The sequence below is a fragment of the Sinocyclocheilus anshuiensis genome, unplaced genomic scaffold (assembly GCF_001515605.1).
Source record: "Sinocyclocheilus anshuiensis isolate Anshui unplaced genomic scaffold, SAMN03320099.WGS_v1.1 scaffold1910, whole genome shotgun sequence".
NCBI lineage: Eukaryota > Metazoa > Chordata > Actinopteri > Cypriniformes > Cyprinidae > Sinocyclocheilus > Sinocyclocheilus anshuiensis.
Window position 1 is genome coordinate 351,073 of NW_015546013.1, and position 20,796 is coordinate 371,868.

Below are 20,796 nucleotides of genomic sequence, written 5' to 3' on the forward strand. Positions count from 1 at the left end.
TGTGCTGCTTTTTTTTTTTTTTTTGGAACGTGATATTTTTCAGGATTCTTCGATGAATAAAGAGTTAAAAAGACAGGCATTTATTCAAAATAGAAATCTCTTATAACAATAAATTACACTAATGTCCAAAATTTGGGGTCAGTACAAAAATATAAAACAGCACAACTGTTTCCAACATTGATAATAAATCAGCATATTAGAATAATTTCTGAAGGATCATGTGTGTCACATAAAAATATAATTTATTCCTGTGCTGGCAAATTTTGTACTGGTCTTCAGACACTGAAGACCAGCACAAAATTTGCCAGCACAGGAATAAATTATATTTTTAAGAATATTATAATAGAAATCCGTTATTTTAAATTGCAATAATATTTCACAATATTTCTGTTTTACTGTATTTTTGACCAAATAAATACAGCCTTGATGAGCAAGAAACTTGAAAAAAAAAAACCATAAAAAATCTTACTGATCCCAAACTTTTGAACACTATGTAACATTATTTTTTATATAAAATCAATGGCAATGCACATTTTGGAATAATACACTGAATTATATTTAAAAAATGCATAATTGTGACTTTAAATTCTGATTGAATTAGCCACAAATTATTTACACATATCTATTGAATGCTTTAGCTATTCTAAGTTACTTGGTTGCTGGCCGAGCATAGACGTCTGCCCTTTAATATCAACTTTTTTTGTCCTCTTGAATTGTTTGAGAGACATTTATTTGTCGTTCTCATGTGTGAATAAAGCAGTTCTGCCCACTGTATGAAAGTTCCTGCAAAAATCATAGCCTTTATATAATCACACACTTCTACAACCATAATGCCAGCCCTACCTGGCATGTACGTCAATGGTTTAATTACTTGCTGCCCTACCCAACTCACACCTGTTTAAATTATTAGCACCAATGAGACATAATTATGTCTGGCTGAGTGCCTACTGTAACCCAGTAACCTACAGGGTGATGACACACCGCCGCTAACCTTCGAATTTCCTGTTATATAGTAACTCACTGGTCAGGCACTGTGACACTGTTAATCAAGACAGAAAGTGAAATAAACAGACAGACTGATATGGCTCATCAGTTATTAAGCCATATATCTGACGCAAGTCACATAAGCTTATGCAAACCCCAGCACGTGAAAACGTGGCTTTCAGCCTTTCAGTGTGAATCTTTAACTATAACCTTGTAACCTAGTGAAAATGACTACTTTTGTCCTTCTTAAAAGTCATATAAATCAGGTGATCTAGAGATGTGACCTTCAAATGACACATTATTAGCCATTAATGTGAACTTTATTTAAACCCTAAGGGCGTCTTCCTGTGATACACTCTACCTGGGGGGCATGAAGCAGAACACTGCACTTTAATATAATTACAGCTGACAGACCTATATTGATATCTCTTTCTAATACAATCACAGGTACTATTGGGAACAGCACATTGGCTAATACATGATCTGCAGTGATTGGTAAAAACTAAATGGAAGAAACCATGTGAAACACAATTTTGAAGCACATGAAAAAAAGGTAACATTTTACTAAACCACATTGTTCCATAATTATGTGTGTAGCTATTACATTAAGACAGAGACAACGTCCACGCTATCTTCCTATCAGTATAAAAACATTAAAAACAAAGTGTAAATTGCAAGTGTAAATTTTTTATTATATAATTTTCAATTATATACACATTACATTTACATTTGAACTGTTGCATTGTTAAAAGACACACAATTCAAAGCAATCAATCCACCAGTATTCAAAATCCTTACTTTACAAGCCAAATTCATGTACCTCCCCGGCCTCTTAAGCAAACTTTGCCTGCTAAAAATATCATGTCCAAGTCCACTGCCAGCACTATTAAACAAGCCTACAGTCCCAATCTCACTGCCAATTTAGCATTTTTTTTTTCAGGTCACTGACCTCAAAGACCAACAACTGCTACTCCATAGTAGATTGGCTGAATTCGGTTGGAATATAGGTCTGTAGCAAAATAATGTATTGCAAAGTATATCTGATCTTCAGCACCGTTCATTACATTCTAAAACTACTTGAAATGCATACATTTAATATTTCTCTCTGTAACAAAAACAATATTGTAATGTTAACCAAGTAAAGATCAGACAAAAAAAAAAAAAACCCTAAACCTAATTATATAAAACATGAACCACATAACCACCTTGCAGGCAGTTTTATAACTCAGTATCAAGTTAGAGACATTTATGTAATTGTAGCAATTACATAAAGTAGCAATGGCACATGGACTACTTGCTTTATGTAAGGAGGACTTATATACATTTACAGACAGTTCTGAATGCAAATAGTTCATATTCTTTGAATGTTTACATTTCAACACAATTAGAACACATTATGTGATTATTTAAATACTATGCATTTTTTGTGCTGCAAATACTTCTCAGACAAGAACACTTATATCGAATCATATTGAACTTCAAGCATCAGAACATCCTTGGATGCACTTCAGCACTTGCATTTGGCATCAAAACCAAAAGTATGTATCATTTAATGTATATTTCAGTTGTAAACAAGACATTCAGCAGGGCTAAGAAGACTAAACTCGATTTAATGTCCAGGTTTAAAGTTATAAAGTAAGGTAAAAACACACTGTAAAAAAAATGTGATTGCACACCAATGTGATTTTTTAATTAACTATACTAAGAGACTAAAACAAATTAACACACAATGAGCCTTTAATGGTGGTCTCAGTTCTAGTTGGAAAATGTTTTGACTCAACTCTCTTAATGAACCGTTACATTTGATATTAGCCATTGAGTTCACCAGTCCTGAAAAAGATTAGACACAGCGATTGATGTCTGTGTTCCGTGATGTCATGGCGCGAATCCTGTGCCATCAGGTCATGGCTTAGAAATACGCTATTTAAGAGTAGCATGTGACAGGAAAACTGTTCTTAGGCTGTAGCTTTACTACACAATCTGCTGACACACATTTGTGCTTTTGGACCATGTTGAGATTTGATAATATTTACAGATTCATGAATTTACATACAGCCTAGTTTTGAATACTTTTAGCTTGATTATCAGTAGAGCTCTCCAATTCTTTATAAATGGGTTGAGGATATTCAAGTCTCGAGACAGTTTTCACTGCATGGTCCTTAAGGAAAGTTTATCACTTTCACATGTTTTTAAGTATTACCGATTTAAAAATTCAAGTGATTTTAAATAATTTAAGTGCAAGAAGAAATGTCAATTTCTAAACCAGTGCACAAGTACCAAATTGAATCATTTAATTTTGTGTGAACAGACAAATGTGACCCTGGACCACAAAACTAGTCATAAGGGTCAATTAAAAGTCTTTGTAGTCATATTCCAAAGTGTCCTTATAAACAGCTGTTTGGTAATAATGCAGGGAGTAGGCAGCTAGCTAACAAAATCTTTCCAAGAAGACACGTGTGATCGGGGTTACACAAGGGCAGGTGTTGGGACCTCCAGATTAGATTGTGTAAGTGTCTCATGCTTCTGCTAAACCTAAATTTAGCATGTTTTGTTTACTCTATGAATTACCACAATGCACAGCGGAGCATTGGAGATCTTTCGAGCCCTTGGTTCTAAAGGAAACACCTTTAAAATGGTGATTCAGACAGGTGAGCAAATTAATACAATAACTTCGGGAAGTGTTTCTGGGATCTCCAAATCAAGATGTGTGTGCAAAGTGAACAAAGGTCAAATGTTTATCCTGGTACCCACTTTAAAACAAAATGCAACAAGCATATCCAGCCCCACAACTGGTTCCTACCAGACCTTTCTCTCTCTATCTCCGCCCAGGAAAAAAGCACTCTATCAATCAATTACTTATCTACACTCCAACTCCTCTACCTACTTTAGGTGCACAGATGGGCACCAGAGAAGGTGAAAGTGGCAGGGCCAGGTTAGTAGCTGGAAAACCCCTCAAGGGAAATCACAACTGTGTTCTCAAAGCTCATACACAGAGATTTCATTTGCTTTGTGTGGGTAGGACCCATTTCAGGAAGAGGAGGCTTTTCTCAAGTTACAGACTGATAAAATCAAAGGCATACAGAGAATGATATATGACAGCGCAGTGTATGAGGTCCAAGCCTATACATGAGATTCTGTCTTGCAATAAAACTAAGTTTGCATGCCAAACACTTGTAATAGTTGAAAGTTTGCCACAAATGAAACAGCACTCACTTTAACTGCAATGATATTCTTCACATGGAACCACTTACAAATTTACAATTGTGCAAATAACCTAAAAGTGCACTCAATAATTTAGCAACCAACATGCACTCCTAACTATTAATTTATTCCATGATCAAAACTGTCTGATAGGTGGTTAAAGAGATCAAATAAGCAGTATTCCGGTGACGACTGACCTGCTCCATGTAGAATAAAATGACTTTGTAGGCTACAATATAACAGCATTCTTCATATAATGTGAATGTACACAATTGAAAACATAATACAAAAAAAAATGCAATCACAAAAACTTGCACTAAAACTGTAGTTTAAAACAATCACTTCCTCAGTATAATCTAATTCCATGACTGCCCTGTTTCTCATCTACTGAACCACTCAACAGACTGAGGTTTAAACTTGGAAAGATAATATCAACGAAAGCTTTGGCTTGATGGACTGTGCGTGTGGCACTCTGCCAACAATAGTCTGTAAATGCTTAAAAATGCACCCGAGGACAGTCTTCGTGCGTCATCACTTCCTACCCTCCTACTGCCTCTGCCGCAGCAGCCAATCCCATTTCAACTGCCAACGAGTATTGACATCAGACACATCACTAAAAACTACTCACCCACACTATCTCTTTTATAGCCAGAGTGCAGAGTTCAACAATGACCCGTTTGGCCCCCCAGCATGTATTTAAAACAGCTTTATTTGAAGAAAGCCATTGTTTTCACTCACACAGATAATGCAACCATATTTTATTTCAGTTGTTATAGAAACAGTTTCAGGTGCTATCCTTAATAGTAGATGCTAAAATGAGAATCTATATCTTATCTAGTATTAGAAACGGAGATTATATGTGTGCTACGGTTAGGAGCAAATGATGGTCAGTTCCTGATTACGTCAGTGCTGCATGCTAACCATTATTCCAACATCTCTATGTATAAAATAGATCTAACAGGCATTGCATGGTCAAGAAAATAGATTAAATACAAGACAAACATGAAAATTGACATTCTACCTCCTGATTCCATTTTACAAAATGCAGCATCTGCAAAATGTAAGCAGATGTTGAATGAAAACATCTTAAAGACTATAAACAGTTATTACTTTTTATTCAACCTGTACACTTTCAATGGAATAAATCACAACATATGCAAATGAAAATGGCAGAATGTATGCAAATTAGCTTATACCACACAAAACATTTTGGGAAATGATTGCAAACAATGTATGAGCCAGCTTTGAGAAAAAGACCAGGGAGACAAATATGCTGAAGAAAGAAAGACCTCAGCTGCCCGTTTTTTTTTTTTAAATCACAAAATGATCCTATATTATTATCACCCAGCTCTTTATATGAAGTTGGATATATAAGTATGTCCAACTTTATCCGCATACATACAGTTTACTCAAGTCCAATATATGCTTTTTTGACTTTTTTGACAGTTTATTGTATGTCAATGCTCATGCAAGTTTATGTGCTAGATACGGCAGATAAAGGTATTTGGAGCACCTCTTGTAGGAGTAGGTCAGTTTTAATAGCCTGTAAACAACCCCCTCCCCACCTCCGCATATCTGACTTCAAGCTCAACTACCCGGCATATGCTGCAACAAAAGTGGACAACTGCCAACTTCAGGCTATATTTACCCTTTTAAAATCAATTTAAAAGCAAAGCACAGCCAGAAATAACAATTCAGTCATCCACGTTGTTCCAAACCCATATTGCATTTTTGCTTTTGTGGAATGCAAAAGGAGAGTTAAGCAGAAGGATATTTTCAGTCACCATTCACTTTCATTGTATGGCAAAAAGATCCAATGAAAGTGAATGGTGACTAAGACTGTCATTCTGCCTAACATTTCCTGAAGAAATAAAAATAGGTTTCCTTTATTCTTAGTAAAAATTATCACATAGCAGTGAATTCGATTTAAATTTGATGTATTAACGCAAACTAAAACATGCAATAAGTGCTTCATTCATTGTCTCATAAGTTTGAACTATGCATCAGAGGCATGCGTTACAGAAAGACATTATCTAACATACATGACTCTACTCGTGACAATTATATATACAGCCTGCAATGACGTATAACGACCACATCCAGACCTATACAGCAGATGAGGTTGAGATTCATTCATTTTTGCGAGGGAAATGTGTGGCAAGCTATTTAAACATTTATTCTTTTATTAACAGTCTCGACTTTTATGTTATTATTAGTTGTTTTTTATTATTAATATTACATTACAATTACATTTTAACTATTAAATGGTACTGCCACTTATTCATTAGAAACGATTACTTATTGCTTATATAACCATACAAATATTACAGTTAGTAGAATATTTACTAGCATATATTCCAGTCATCCTATAACAAACTGAATAATAACACTTATTTATTGAACTATAGAATATATTCCAGTTGTTACTAAGAACATTTTTAAATAAGTGTCTAACTGAATCCATACTAATTAGTATTCAAAGTGCTAGTAATGAATAGCTGTTAGTGAAACTGAAAAGGCTATTAGTTAGTATTTAATTTATTACTAGACATGTAAAAATAAATACAAGTAACGAAAAAAATAGCAGTTTTAAGAAATAAATGTTAAATTGGCTTGCCATGACAATGAGGCTAGTAGGCTGGCTCATAACTAGGAGTTCTTGCCTCATACCTTTAGCAAAATATGTTGCAGTCTCAGTAAATAGGGTGCATTTAAATTTTACAAGTTATATGGCTGTTTTTTGTTGAGGTAAACAAGGAGGACAAAACTGTAGTGATATATAGGGCTTTGCTCTGGAGCACTGACCGGAGATGACCTAATCTCTGACACAGTTATGCAACGCCAAAGTTTAATACATATAAAATTATGAGGTTCCATTTGTGTCAAAAATGAGTCGACTGCTTTGTGCTTATTGTCGTTTTGTTCTGTCATCTTGCTCTGTCGTCCTAACTGTCATCTTATTCTGTCGTCCTAACTGTCATCTTATTCTGTCGTCCTAACTGTCTGTAGTATGTTCCTAGATACAAGACTGACTTACTACGTGTGAGATTTTGTCAATACCTCCCGTCATATATGTACAGTACACAATTATTTTCATAAAAATTACTGTAGTATAACCTTTGGAACATGAAACAAAACAAAAAAACCTATTGGTAAATTACTAGTGGGCAAAACTGACTAAATATAAGACAACCTTTGGAACATGATAAAACCCTCTTGGTGAATAACTGTAGGTTTAAAAAATAATAATATTTGTGTACTGTACATACAGTAAGGGAGGTATTAGCAAAATCTCACTTGTAGTAAGTCAGTCTTTTAACTAAGAGTGTACTACAACCTTTGGAACATAAACAAACCCTTTTGATAAATTACAGTAATCTTTTTCTAAAAATATGTGTACTGCACATACAGTAAAGGAGATATTGGCAAAATATCACCTGTAGTAAACTAGTCTCATAACTAGGATGTTCTACAACCTTTGCAACATAAAAAAAACTACTGATAAATTACTATATTTTTTCCTAAAAATATTTGTGTACTGTACATACAGCAAAGGAGGTATGAGCAAAATTTCACAAATCATAAGTCAGTCTTGTAACTGCAAATGTACTACAACCTACAAAAAAAACTGTGCGTACAGTAAATTTCATGAAAATAATTGTGTACTGTACATAGGCCTATATGACGAGAAATACTGCCAAAATCTCACATGTCAGTATCTAGGAACATACTACAACCTTTGGAACATGAAAAAAACCTATTGGTAAATTACTGTAATTTTTTCATAAAAAATGTTGAGCACTGTACATACAGTAAGGGAGATACTGGCAAACTCATAAGTTTTGTAACTAGGTACATACTACAACCTTTGGAACATAAAAAAGCCTTTTTTGGTGAATTACAGTCGTTTTTTTCTAAACATTAATTTGAATGAATTATTGTACTTCGTTTTGTACTGTGAGGTGAATTTGCAGACGGTTCCTAAAGCAGCCTAGTCGAATATGAAATGTGAAACTAACTTTACAGCGCTGATGAAGGTTATGATGACAGATCAAGACGACATTAAGCATGACAGAATAAGATGACAGTTAGGACGACAGAAAAGACGACAGTTAGGACGACAGAATAAGACGACAGTTAGGACGACAGTAAAGACGACAGTTAGGACGACATTTAGGATGACAGAATAAGATGACAGTTAGGACGACAGGTTAAGATGAGAGTTAGGACGACAGAATAAGATGACAGTTAGGACGACAGAATAAGATGACAGTTAGGACGACAGAACAGGACGACAGAACAGGACGACAGAACAGGACGACAGTTAGGACGACAGAACAGGATGACAGTTAGGACGACAGAACAAGATGACAGTTAGGACGACAGAACAGGACGACAGTTAGGACGACAGAACAGGATGACAGTTAGGACGACAGAACAAGATGACAGTTAGGACGACAGAACAAGATGACAGTTAGGACGACAGTTAGGACGACAGAACAAGATGACAGTTAGGACGACAGAACAGGACGACAGTTAGGACGACAGAACAAGATGACAGAACAAAACGACAATAAGGACGACAGTAATTAAACGACAGAGAAAAAGCAAGCAGTACGACAGATTACGATGACGTCAACAGACAACATACACGCCTACATATACTGATTTACCTGAACAAGTAGGCAATGACTGTAGACAAAGACAAATGTATAGTACAAAGCACAAAGCAGTCGACTAATTTTTGACACAAATGGAACCTCATATAAAATATCAGTCTTTGACACATATTTGACCGAGTAGATGTGTTTAACCTATGTGACCGTGCATCTATATAAACATCACTTTGTGTTCACGACACAAACTTGTTTATGAACACTGGTCACATTGCAGTCAATGGAAAGTGTTATACAACAGCTCAACCTCCGGCTCTTTAAAAAACGAATGTATCCTACCTGACAACTTTCGTACAGGATGGACGTCTCAAAGCAGGTCTCAGTCCTGTCCGGCCAAAAGTCCGGCTAAATGAAATGATATATTCCTGAAATTCTAGTCAAGCCTCAGCGTCAGTTTGACACACTTCAGCGCTGAACGCTCTCTCACATCGCTGCCCTGGATCTCCCGAGCTCGCAGCATGACCTGAATTCAAACTCCTCCCACCGAACGCTCCCATTGGTCAAACCCCACTAATTTGCATGCGGCAAATGCGGAAATATCAGAAGCGCGCTGTGATTGGCCGAAAGGACCGCCAGTCTCTTTACATAAGTATGTCATACGTCTCACGTGGACATCCATGGTCAGTGACGGCGTGCGCTGCGTATGGGCAAATCAGTAGTGAGAGAAAGCTGGTGAATGGGACGCTGACGAGGGAAGAGAGTGTGGTTGGTCCGGGGAAGCCGAGTACGCCGAAGTGTTATACAAACGGTTATACAAGTGTGTGTACAGTCAATGTGGTCTCGCCCTGTTTGCGCGAAATACGGCATGTGATTCTATTAGAATAGCTTGGGTGGACGTGCGTGATTGCTCGGAATCATCCAGTAGGTACATTAGGGATTGTTTATTTGCAGTGAAGTTGCATTACGTTAGAGTAATGTATGTACATTTATAATATATATTTATAACGATTAGTAACAATTTCCTATTCACTTCAGGCACATTTGGCATTTCATAACAGAACATCTCACATAACATATACATAACATCTCATACAGATGCTATTGCACAACATCTCATGTATTTTATAAACATTTTTCTGCTTTTAATAATCAAACTGCATGTTTTGGAGCTGCAGTGTCAGCACAGGCATATTTTACAGTCACTTTGCCTATCCTATTTCCAGATTTTATCCTTGTAGCTTATAGCCTATATATAAGGCTGTTTCAGAAAGCACTTTGGATAAGTTTAATAGTGCACACAATAATAAACCAGTATGAGTGGGAAACACTCTTTCTCTGCTTGGACTCTCCCCATCACCATCTGTTAGAAGATGCATCATACTGTCTTTTGCCAATATTATAATGGTGTTTTCTTTTTTCTGCATGCATCTATTTTTACTTCAAGAAAGTACACAGGCAATGTTCTGGTTTGACCTGCTAAAACAGCCATTTGCTTGATGATTAAACGTTTTATTCTCTAGCGAATTGTGCTGATTGTGATTGCCACGATAATGATTTTGAATCATTTGCGTTTGTATAGCTCGTTATATTAGTACCATCTACCTTTTAAGCAATATCACATGAGCAAGAGTGCTGTTGTAGCTACTGAGTATGGCACAAGGCTGCAAGAAATCAGTGAGGACAATGCAACAGTTCACATTTTAATACCTTAGGTCAGGGGTGTCCAACCCTGCTCCTGGAGGGCTACCATCCTGCAGTTTTCAGCTCTAACCCCAATCAAACACACCTGAACCAGCTAATCAAGGTGTTCAGGGTTGCTTGATAATTACAGACAGGTGTGCTGGAGCAGGGTTGGAACTAAAGTCTGCAGGACGGTAGCTCTCCAGGAGAGCAGGGTTGGACACCCCTGCCTTAGGTGATCAAGTTTAATAAAGAAAATTCTCAAAAAAGATGGATGAGATGATTTATATGATCTCTTTTTCACTTCCCTTCTCTCATACACACAGAGCTCTTTAAAAAAACATCTCAATAACACCAGATGGCCCAGATGGCATGTATCTCTTCCACTATGGATCCACAAGACTGCATATCAAATCATTCATCATACCAGACCATTTCAAAAGAACTTTCACAGATACAGAAACACTTTCTTTCTGTCTGTCACTCTTGTTTCTGAGAATATTAAGCAAAAACATAGCCATTATAAATCCTCAGTTGCTCTCTGCTATACACAAGGCAGGTATTTTATTATACAGGCAAATACATATGAATAATTAACAGCTGATCATTAGTGTGATGTCTACATACTGCCAGTAGTTTCTGAGCTCTAATGAACCCTGAAAATCCAAAGACCATTGTATTAATATTTTAACGGATTTGATCCAGTTAGCACAAGAGAACATTGTGTTCTCCGGTGAAATTAAATATGAAATTCAAATATTGAAAAATTAAATGTGTGATTCTACAATGAGGCCTAATAGCGAGTACACAAATGGATTACATGACAGAATCAGAGACAGGAAAAAATGGGCTGAATGAGGATGCAAACAAAAAAACACACACTGAATGTTCAAACGATTTAATAGGGATACGTGGGTGTTTGTTGTCCCGCCGGAAGCACTTTATGCCTGAAAAAGCTATGAGTCAGTGAATTGAGTACATGGGACCCTCTCTAATAGTTCCACTTTTATCAGATACTCATCAGATAAAGGCTGTTTATGCTGTGTTTGAGTGTGTTTGTCATTGGTTCTTTTGGGTTTTGTGAAATGCTGTGAAAGTGACGCACGTAAAATATAACCGAAGGCCAAAACAATCCCATAACAAGGCTATCGAATGACGCATTATTGGAGTGATTTCCAGCAAAAGTGCGCTTATTGTTTTATTATGGGGTACTTTTTAATTTTTTTGCAGTGAATGACATTTCAGCGTTACGTTCAGACCAAGAACTATAACTAATGATCACAATGAAGTTGAAGTTTTAAAAATCGTTCTAATCGTATGAGAATAGAATGTTCACATCACAACTGTAACAATAACGTCACAGAGGAACAATATAGTTGGAATCACTTTCAGAATGATTTCTTTTCCAACTTATGAAAAGCATGACAGAACTGCACATGCATTTGTAAAACATTATCCGTTGGTGTGGACACTAATATAGCTATTGCTATAGATACCTTTATAGTTATCGTTTTTGGTGTGAACCGGCCTTTTTATGGTACCTTTTCAAAAGATATACGCACCCTTTATGGCTAAATAAGATACAAAGGTGTACCTTTTGAAAAGGTATCGCTCCAGTAACAGCTTTTGTACCTTTCTTTCTGAGAGTGTATGGAAAATCTAAGAGACCAAAATTTGGTTGAATTCATTCAGCAGGCCTATTGAAAAGTATAAAATAGGTCAATTACACTAAAAATGGACCATAAGCATAAAAATGCTTTCACAAATATTATTACACATATAGTAATGCAACATTATCAAAATAATCTAAAACCAAACTGATTCAGAGTCAAGGCTTTTTACTGCCTGACAGTTTATTCAAATGCTCATAATGATTCAAACACATTCTGGATGTAAAACAAACAGTCTGTGTGTCCTTTACAATTTTATAGCCTATTAAATTGTACATTAAATGTGAATTATTCCACTTTGATGTCCTACTTTGTACTCAAACTCAATAACTTGTCTCTCTTTCATAAACAAGTGAAAAGGTTAGCTGCTTGCTATATTTGTAATGTCATCTGTTTGGCCTAATTTGATCAAAATGTAAACTGCAATACTGAGTTCCATTCTCATGACATAAACTCTGCCATGACCTCTCATCTCTTCCTCATGAAATAATAACACTAAATAATTTTTTACAAGATTTTACATTTTACAAGATCAGAAATCAGGTGAGATAAGACATGCTTCTTTTGTCTGTCTGCTGTAAATAGATGGATGGAAATAACTGTGAAGTTTATTAAAAACTAACAATACCTACCCTACCTATTTCATGTACTACAGAGCTTCCAATTACTTTGGCCTTAAAGGGTTAGTTCACCCATAAATTACTCACCCTCAAGTCATCCTAGGTGTATATGACTTTCTTCTTTCAGACGAATCCAGTCGGAGTTATATTAAAAGTTGTCTTTGATCTTTCAAGCTGTTTAATGCCACTCAGCGGGTGTTGCATGCATCCGTCCAAAAGCAGTTAAATAAAATGCGCCCATCCATAAAAAAAAAAGTGTCTCACACGGCTCCGGGGGGTGAACAAATGCCTTCTGTAGCGAATCGATACGTTTTTGTAAGAAAAATATCCATATTCAAAACGTAATAATCACTTTAATGTAGCTTGCGCTCACTGTTGTACACTGGAAGCAAGTACGGGCGGATGACGTATGAGTTCAGTGACGAACTCAGAAGCGCAGTGGAGAGATCAAAACAAAACAATGGTCACTAATTAGAAGTACAAAACGAGGATTTGTAAAGAAGAATGTCGGAGGATTTCGATTTAAGCCAAGAGGAGACTGGATTTTTTTCTTTGCTAAATTAAGGAAACTTTGCTTCCTTTGCTCCTGTTAACAAACGTTGGTTTTCACGAGACTCACCGGCGCATGCGCAGCACTGACCTCATACCTCATCCGCCTGCTTCCAGTGTACAACAGTGAGCGCAAGCTACATTAAAGTGATTATTACGTTTTGAATATGGATATTTTTCTTACAAAAACGCATCAATTCGTTACAGAAGGCCTTTGTTCACCCCCCGGAGTCGTGTGAGACACTTTTTTTTATGGATGGGCGCATTTTATTTAACTGCTTTTGGACTGATGCATGCAACACCCATTGGGTGGCATTAAACAGCTTGAAAGATCAAAGACAATTTTTAATATAACTCCGACTGGATTCGTCTGAAAGAAGAAAGTCATATACACCTAGGATGACTTGAGAGTGAGTAATTTATGGGCTAATTTTCATTTTTGGGTGAACTAACCCTTTAAATACAGAAGCTAATCTCCCATTTAAAAGAACACATTGTTCATTGCATTGTTCATTGAGGAAAGTGAAATTACATCTTAGATTTTTTATTTATTCTCCTGCACTGTATGATGACACTTCAAAAAGCTATTAAACTTATTAAACTTCATTGCAGACTGGGCACATGTTGAAGTCTCCTGTAGAAAGCTCACATTGCTTGGCGTCCTCACCCGAATTTTCCACTGTCTGCTACATTTGTCTGGAAAAGAAAAAGGGAAGTTGTCTTTTGGATCTTGTCCTGAGCATTACATCACCAGCCACATATATAACCCAGCAGCAGACATGAGCCGGACGGAAAAGGTTCTGGCATGGTGCCCGGTGAAAGCGTGCTGTTTTAAACCACTAACTCTTCCCTCAAACTTCCACCCCTCCTCTCTCTTTTCCCTTTACAGTGGAATTCAGTATGGGTTAAGGAGAGAGCAGCGCCTGTGCTGCCATACATGGCCAATTGTGTCGTAAGGGGAAAACTATTTTGTCTGCACATGTGGAGCAACGCCATAGAGCTCCATGACAGAGGATTTTATGTATTGGGTTACAAAATGAAGGATATTTTTATTCTGCCAGCATTTTTGCCAACAGAGTGCAATAGAAATAATCCAGGAATAAAAATCCTCTTCATTTGATTATTTAACTAGCTATTATTTAAAAATTATTTATTAGAAATTAGATATAAAAATCACCATGCCATTTAGACCACACCATAGAAAAGTCGATCTCCCTGCAATTGCAAACAAATATATACAAATATATTAAACAAATATATATTATTTTGTTAGTAGTTTTGCATATTAAATACTATTAAGCAATGACAATGTCAAATGTTTTATATTGTACTTTCTTTTTCAAGCAATTATGTCATTCACTATGCCTCAGAAAATAATTTAAGTAAACAAAATTCTTTACTGAAGTTTCTAAAGAAAGAGATTATTACTAAAAGGATTTTATATATATATATATATATATATATATATATATATATATATATATATATATATATATATATATATATATATATATATATATATATATATATATATATATATATATATATATATATATATATATATATATATATATATATATATATATATATATATATATATATATATATATATATATATATATATATATATATATATATATATATATATATATATATATATATATATATATATATATATATATATATATATATATATATATATATATATATATATATATATATATATATATATATATATATATATATATATATATATATATATATATATATATATATATATATATATATATATATATATATATATATATATATATATATATATATATATATATATATATATATATATATATATATATATATATATATATATATATATATATATATATATATATATATATATATATATATATATATATATATATATATATATATATATATATATATATATATATATATATATATATATATATATATATATATATATATATATATATATATATATATATATATATATATATATATATATATATATATATATATATATATATATATATATATATATATATATATATATATATATATATATATATATATATATATATATATATATATATATATATATATATATATATATATATATATATATATATATATATATATATATATATATATATATATATATATATATATATATATATATATATATATATATATATATACATATATATATATATACACACACACACACACACACACACACCATTAATATTGTTTTTGAGCATTTAAAAAAAAAGATTTAAATTATTATATTCACAAGCATTTGCAGGGTTGTAGCTTGACATCATTCCTATTCAGATATAGAAAACTGATTCCATTGATGAAAGTGTTAATGAAGGACACCAGGCAGAGAAGCAGAAACAAGAATTAACTTTAAATGCCCACCTCTCTCCATGATGTAAATCCTTAAGGAGGACAGAAGCGTGGGTTTGTTCATGGCTTATCAGACAGTGTGGAGGTTTGTAAAGTGCTTCAGGGAGACGATAAGTTTAAAGTTGAAAATAAAAACCCACGATCACACAACAAATACAATTTACTATTTTAGCATTAAGACGCTTCCTTATTATGTAATATGTCCAAATAATAACTTACATTTCCTTACAAGTCCTATAGCCTTGTCCCAGGGCTGCATGCAGCAAATATATTTGCTAGTGCTAAAAAAGCATCCTAATGCTGCTTTATTGAATCATCGCTGAAAAATAGCTTTAATAGGATTTTGGTACTTTAGGGTATAGATGAAGGCTTTGTAGCGGTCTTGTTGTCATGGCAACTAGATCTTTAAGTAGCTTAAGATGTTGCCATGTAACTTGTTTTGAGCTAATGAAACATGATTTGCTCACGCTATGCTGAACTTCAGGTGTTGTTGTGCTGTGCTTTTGCATCTTTCCTCTAACGTGGATCTGTTTTCACATGCATGTATCTGTGGTGCACCATTACGAGTTGTTCTTGCATTATTTTTTGTTTTCTAGTTTAACGGAGCTGCTGCTTCTCACACACTCACCAAGCTTGAAAGCACTTGTAGAGCTCGAGGGACTCTTCTATTCAAAATGAACACATTACTCAGGGCAGAGAAGTTCTGACCTCAGAAGCATGTTGCGTTGACTTCTTGACAAATGACTCCTGCTGATGTTGCTTAGAAACGGCCATTATGACTCAGTGAATGGGCCCTGCTGATGGGTGATCAGGAGCAGAAAATGAAAATCTTTCCACTTCCTAATCTATAAACTCTAGTGGCAGGGAAACATTTGCTTCAGACTGCTGGGAACTTCTAGCTGTGGTTATTGTTGTCAAGAAAAACTGTTTCTTTATAATGATCACTGTAAAAAAAAAAAAACACAGCTGTGGTTGCCAGATGGTAAAGCAAAGCAAAAACCAGAGTAAAGGAACTTACCAGTAGGCAATTAACAGGTTTTTACAATAGCATTTTTAAATATTTTTTTTACAAGTTGATGCTTAAGCATTTTAATACACAGGTATGACAAATGTAACAAAACAGCAACAATATTTAGCTCAAAGAAATAAACTGATAAAGAAATACATAAGAGAGAGAGAGACAAAATATCTACACAGTGGTGCAATCTCTGCCGAAGGAAAACAAATATAAAACATTTACCTTAATAAATATTGGAGAATGTGTCAAAAATGTTTTAAAGATGGGTTAAATGGTAAATTTTGGAAAAAATGTGTAAGTCTTCTTGAAGTAACATTGTCAGAAATTGCAGAAATGTTTTTTAAAGGGGGGTGGGGGGTATTTACCATCGAAACTGGGGTATTTTTACCTTATTGGGAACACATTTTATTTTAGAAAAGCATAGCGTGTTGTTCATTTATGTGAAATACTTAACTTAAACACATTATCAATCAGAACAACTGCAATATGATGTTTTAAGGGGTGATTTGAAACTAAAAACTATGAAATACACTATCACTATATAGGCCTAGGTTAATAATAATATTGTTAAAATATGTCAAATGTTAAATAAGATTAAAGTTGGCACAAAATGATGGTTTAAAGTTAATATGCCTTGATGGTGGATTTGTTTCTTACAAACATGCAGCTTTTCACTTCACAAGACATTAACTGATGGACTGGAGTCGTGTGGATTGTGGATTATTGTGATGTTGTTATCAGCTGTTTGGACTCTCATTCTGACGGCACCCATTCACTGCAGAGGATCCATTGATGAGCAAGTGACGGAATTCTGAATTTCTTCAAATCTGTTCCCATCAAGAAACAAACTCATCTACATCTTGAATGACCTGAGGGTGAGTACATTTTCAGCATATTTTCATTTTGAAGTGAACTATTTCTTAAACCTTGCCTTACAAGCTCACGTTCATCTGCCTCCACTTTTGCCCACATCTCAAAATCCAATTAACAACCAATAAGTCCCCATCCTACATTTTTCTTTTTTAATAAAACTTTTCACTTGGATACACATCACAACACGGAAGAAAAGATCTGTCGCCACTTCCGCTTCATTGCACCTTTGAAACTCACGGGGGCCTGAATTTAAAAACAGTCCATGACTAACTGTCGAGAATAAATGCAGTGCTGTCCTGTGATGAATGATGTCATGGATCATGGATCTGAGCTGATGCAAAAGAGAGATTTCCCCTTTGGAAAATTCATGCTCATATTAAGACATTAGGGTCCAAACACAGAGAGGTGTTTCTGCCTCCCACACCTGATGAGCTGGCGGAAATGCATCACAATTTCACCCACTTATAAATGCATATCTTCTCACCTCCCCTGCGCAGACACACACATGATCACGCGCACCACACTCCTACTGACACAAGCCCACAGCACTGGCAGCCTTCGTTTGTCCACTGAATCATTACACGGTTTGTAGTTTTCATGTCAGTCAAGTCTCAAGTGCTTTATTCAGATTGTTGAAGGTACAAAAAACAACACATATATATATATATAAAATCATATGTGTAGTGTCTGTGTATATATATATATATATATATATAGGCCTATATATATGATTTAAATTATGTATTATTTAATTAAATTATGCTGTGATTTAAAAAAAAAATCAGTAATATTACTGCTATATATCAGCATAGAAATGCATATATCATTGACCTCATGACCTCACGTTTCTTTTTTTACTCACATCAGATTAGTCCAATAATATATATTATAAAAGTAATGACAGCATGAATATATGTCACAGTTGTATCAGGAAGAGGAAGGCGAAGGAGACCACTGGTGCAAACTAAACTCCCAGTTTAATAACAAAAAAAGACAGAAGGACAGTGGTAAACACAACATAGTATAACTGTGACTGCACAAACAAAGACTGAACAGACTGGGGCTTAAATACAAGACAAACGAGGGTAATTAACTAGACACAGGTGATACAGGTAAACTAATAATTAAACAATGAGCAAAGAAACTAATGAGCAAAGGAACATGACAAGATAAGGAAAAACAGGAACCAAACAGAAAATGCAAAGAAAACTATGACAAAACAAACTGAACATGTGACAATATGCATATATGCTGTCATTATTTTATATTTTTGTAAACTCTGATATACAATGGGATTCAAAAGTCTGAGACTTATAGTGACAATGCTTTTATTAATGTTAAAAGATTAAAAAATAAATTTGAAACAGAATTTAAGAAAAGCTTAAATAAATAACTTTTTCATTTGCTATGTCCCCCTTTTGCCTTAATAACACCATGCACCAAAGTTGGCGTGGACAGAATAATCATTTGATATTGACATCACAACCTTAATTTGTTTTAACATTTTTGCAAATCCTAAAACAGTGTTTATTTTCAGGTTTAATAGAATAAAGAATACCCAATGTAGCCTGAAAGTCCAAGAAACTTGGGCAAACAAATAAATTAAGTGAAAGCATCAATCAGATGTCTGCATGGTAGAACTGAATCTACTGCGCTATCATGGAGGAGGTGGGAGCTTCAGATTCCCACATTTGTGAACACGCTTGGAAACCACACACAGTGTGACTTGACGCAGATGGTGGGCAGGGTTTGTTTTTTTTTAAAGTCAGAATGCCGTATTATGTGCGTCACAGACACATATATTTTCGATTAGGCCCACAGCTGATATGTTTTAAAATTGCATGGCATAGCTTTCAGATTATACACACGACAAACTATTACAAACATACATTGATAGTATTTACTCAATATGACACCCTAAAGCTTTTTGGCATGAGGTATATTATTGTTGATACAGAGCACTAATACGATATTGTGACTGCAGTCATTGGCAATTCCAGATGTAACTGTTTCCTAGATAATATACAGTGCATTTGACCCCTTACTAGCACTCATGTTTAGTATTCAAGTAAGAACCTATGACCGTAGAATTACTACAGGTCAACTCTCAAATGTAAACTTACCCGACTATCCAAATAGGCCTATATGATTTCAAAGTGAAAACAATAACTGAGCAATCAGCAATTGTTAAAAACCCCATTAAATGATTTCACAAGTGCATTGCGCACATATTTTCTGCTGAAACGTACGTTTCATGCTTTTAAGGGCGACCAAAAAAGAAAAAAAAGAAAAAAGAATCTTGTACTGGTAAATCATGATTTTCAGTTATAAGATTAGCCTACTCTTAAGCCTACTTTTAACTGATCTGAATACATAGACATTTTGAAATGATTGTCAGTGGAGAAAGCCAGATGGACAGCAGGGGCAAACAGGGACATGCAGCAAAACTCTTAAAGGGGTCATATGATGCTGCTAAAAAGAACATTATTTTGTGTATTTGGTGTAATGAAATGTGTTTATGTGGTTTAAAGTAAAAAAAACACATTATTTTCCACATACTGTACATTATTGTTTCTCCTCTATGCCCCGCCTTTCTGAAACGCGTCGATTTTTACAAAGCTCATCGGTCTGAAAAAGCGAGGTGTGCTATGATTGGCCAGCTATCCAGTGCGCTGTGATTGGCCGAATACTTCAAGCGTGAGACGGAAATGTTACGCCCCTCACATACTGTTGATGCCGTGTCCCGACACGATGAGACAAAAACATTAAAACCCATTACAAACGAGGCATTTGTTGCATCCAGTGGGGACATAATTACTGATTATAAAAATTTAAATCGCATCATATGACCCCTTTAACTTTGGTGGCAAAAAAGTCCCTGAGTGCAAGACGAGCCTAGCATAAGCATTAAAAGCCACAAAAGTCTCTTTTGTAATGTCTTCAATGCACCTTAATTGCATATCATTATTATGTTTATCCATATTGTATGTCATTATGTTTTTATATTCGTAACATCAGCACACAAACTATTTGCAGGTTTGTGAATGAAACCGGTTCTTGGGCTGTGCTGCGCTCTAGTGGTAATGATGAGGCACTACAAGATATTTACAAAATAGGCGGTGAAAAATATAGGCCTACTCTTTCTCATTTTTAAA

The 20,796-nt window shown here is 34.8% G+C and overlaps 1 protein-coding gene across 3 annotated transcripts in view; it reads right to left on the reverse strand.

The window, feature by feature from the left end:
* per2 (period circadian clock 2) overlaps nt 1–9,309 on the reverse strand; it is a 39,062-nt gene extending 29,753 nt beyond the window's left edge. For all 3 annotated transcript variants that reach the window (XM_016499507.1, XM_016499509.1, XM_016499506.1), the window contains exon 1: nt 9,141–9,309. The gene's annotated coding sequence lies outside the window, so the exon portion shown is untranslated. The remainder of the gene's footprint in view (nt 1–9,140) is intronic.
* Between the last annotated feature and the right edge of the window lie 11,487 nt (nt 9,310–20,796).